Source organism: Musca domestica, unplaced genomic scaffold (assembly GCF_030504385.1).
Source record: "Musca domestica strain aabys unplaced genomic scaffold, Musca_domestica.polishedcontigs.V.1.1 5, whole genome shotgun sequence".
NCBI lineage: Eukaryota > Metazoa > Arthropoda > Insecta > Diptera > Muscidae > Musca > Musca domestica.
In genome coordinates this window covers 1,884,228-1,887,686 of record NW_026712346.1, presented here as the reverse complement: position 1 = coordinate 1,887,686, position 3,459 = coordinate 1,884,228, and positions in this window count along the sequence as shown.

Genomic DNA, 3,459 nt, shown 5'->3' with positions numbered 1-3,459 from the left:
GCCAAGAAATTCCACCTCCGATTTCATGAAATGTGTTTTATCAAGATTCACCTTAAGATTAGCCTCGCGAAGTCTCCTAAAAATAATTTCTATATTCCTCAAGTGATTTTCTATATTTTCTCCAATTACTATTATATCGTCAATGTATACAAAACAGAGTTTTCCTATATACTCACGGAGGACATCATCTATCATCCTCTGAAATATTGCAGGCGCATTCTTAAGGCCAAAAGGCAATCTTAAGAATTCATATTTACCGTTTACCGTTGAAAAAGCAGTCTTTGGGATGTCCCTTGATTTCATGGCTATTTGATGAAAGCCTGATGTAAGGTCTATCGTTGTAAAATACTTTGATTTACCTAGACTAGCTAAAGTCGACGTAATGTCCGGAATTGGGTAGGTATCTGAAATTGTCACAGCATTTAGGCGTTTAAAGTCCACTACCATTCGGTATTGCTTTTCACCATTAGGTTTAGGTTTTTTGGGCACTACCCAAATAGGTGAATTGTAAGGACTCTTTGAAGGTCTTATAACTCCTTCCGAAAGTAATTCCTGTATCTGTCGTTCTACCTCTTCCCTCATACAGACTGGGTACGGATAACTTTTAGTATATATTGGTTCTTCCGTAGTTGTCCTTATTTCTGCTTGAACGTTTTTCGAGGCAAGTTCGCTACCATCAAGTGGTCCAAAAAGTGGTTTGTATTTATCAATGAGGCTTTCTATTCTTTTCCTGACCTCTGGTGCATACTCTTCACCTAATACATAATTTGATTCATTTGTTACTTTTTCTTTTAATGGAATTTTAAAACAATTTTTCAAAACTAAAACATTCTCCTTTCTATCAACTAAAGCACCTAACTCTTTAAGGGTGTCGTCTCCTATTATACCATCAAAGGTTTTAAGCGTTGGCAAAACATAAAACTCAACGGGCTCACTTATCCCTAAAAATTTAAAAAATGGTCCAATTACTTTCCTATCTATATTAATATCTCCTCCCACTGATCGAACTTTTATTGGTTTTTCTAATGGTATGCTACCATGTGATAAGTGTGGGTTGCAAAAGTTCTTGTTAGAACCCGTGTCGATCAAAAAACATAAAGTACCGCCATTAACGGAAGGGTATTCTATATAGGGTAAGCTTGAAGGCCTTCCCCCATAAAATTTACTTCGCCTACAGTTTCTTCCTGACAAGAGTCTCTCTCCAGCCCATTTTCAGCCATGAGGTCCTCGTCAGAAAAAGTTTATATGTGATAAAGTTTTGCCTGTTTATGCCCTGTTCTTTCTTCATAAGCGCCTCTTTTTTCAGCTGTCCTAGGATGGTTAATGTAATTTACCCGACGAGATTGTATTGTCCTATCAATATCCATTGGTTCGTTTTTTTTGGCCGGATACCGTGGAGGTAACGCTGGCTTACTATAATTCGCATGTTCATTTACCCGAAAGTTAGAATTATTGTTATTATGCTCCCAATTTCTAGGCTGAGAATTTTTATTCAGCCATCCCGATCGCTTAGGGAATGATTTTGGAGGTCTTGAAGGCCCAGGACGATAAGTCGTTTCTGTGGAGATTGAATCATAAGCCTTCGTCTTCGAATAAATTATGTTATTTCGCATGGTCAGATTTTGTAACTCCAAACAAGCGGAATACGCTTCAGGCAACGTTCCTGGCCGCTGTATTATAATCATACGGGAAAGCTCTGGTTTTAATCCGCGTATGAATATGTCTAACGCTCTATTCCTGTATGTTCCAACTAAGGCTTTGATCGTTTCCTCACTGTGGGACTCTGTTTTTAATTTATTAATAATGAGTGAAAGCTGATGGTTGACTGTCGAATAAAACTCATCTACACTTGAGGATCCCTGGGACAGCTGGTTGAGCTGATGTTCCAGAGTTTGAATATCCCGTTTATCAGCGTAGTGCAGGGAAAGTATTCTTTTTATTTCCGTCCAATCACTGTCAAATACATTGTAGGATACCAGGGCTGTGTCGGCAGCACCCGTAACTTTTTGACGGACACTTTGTATAATTGCTCGATAAATAGGTTTGTCCCTAACTATTTCAAAGTCCTTCAGTATAGTTTCCACTGAATGAACCCAGGAAATATACTGAGTGGGATTGCCTTCAAAGGTTCTTAACTCTTTCACACTGTCGGGGAGGCGACTTATATCTTTCAACTCTGTTTCAGTCCGCGGTCGTTGAAGAGATCCTTCGTCGGTGACCAGTGGTGGTATCGCGGCTACCTGCCTATTTTCTAGACGCTCTATTCTATCCAAGACATTTCCTAAAGCATTGTTGCTCAAACTAGCTTCTATCGTCCCTATCCTGTTTTTTTTATCGACTTCATCTGTTCCATAAACCGATTTATGGCTCCAGTCATGGTCGTTACCGTGGCCCTAAGTTCTTCCATTTCTAATTGTTGACAAGGGGGAGAAATAAAAATATTCACGTACCTGTTATGTCCTTTATGAAGAAGGTCCTTCTTGTTTTCACTTTACTTTTTTTATAAAAAAAATTCTTCTTTATATTTATCCTTTCTCAATTTTCAATTTATTTCTGTATATAACTTCTTCTCTTCTTTTTAAATAAAAAACTTCTTTATATCTCAATTTTATTATTTTTTAATTTTTAATTCTTTTTATGAAGAAGATCCTTTTTGTTTTCACTTCACTTTACTTTTTTTTATAAAAAAATTCTTCTTTATATTTATTCTTTCTTAATTTTCCATTTATTTTTGTATTCAACTCTTTCTCTTTTTTTTATATATATAAAAAACTTCTTTATTTCCCAATTTTATTATTTTTTGAATTTTCAATTTTTTTGGATTTTATTCTTCTTTAATTTTCAATTCTTTTTTTTTTAATTTTAATCTTCTTTAATTTTCAATTCTTTTTTTGGATTTTATTCTTCTTTAATTTTCAATTCTTTTTTTTAATTTTTATATTTTGGTGAGCCTTGGCTAGGCAGCGCGACGCGACCGTTTAAAACCCCTTTACTCCTCACGGAAGGACCGTATTTATCCGGTTTGGAGATCCACTTTTATGATCGTGGATACCTACTGAGGTACGGTTTACTTCACTTTCGCCTCGGTAACCTACGGTTATATGTTTCGGTTGGATAACTATAGGAATACCGGATTAGCGAAGGAGGAGTTAGATTTTGTGAATTAATTTATAACTCACAGGACCACTAAGCACTTAAGTCAGGGTCCCTGCTCGGGCGCCAGTTAAAGGATTTTACACGATCGCGAATAAAAAAATTAATTCCAAGGCGCTTCCAACTGCGCCTGATTAAATAAAACACGGATATTTAATTCTTTAACAATTATAACGATTCACAATTTAATGATACTCAAAATAATTAATTCACACTTTAATGATACTCAAAATAATTAATTACATAGAAGATATTAATATTTAATGAACTGTACTCGAAATAGCCAAAGCCAAGACTGACGGTTGC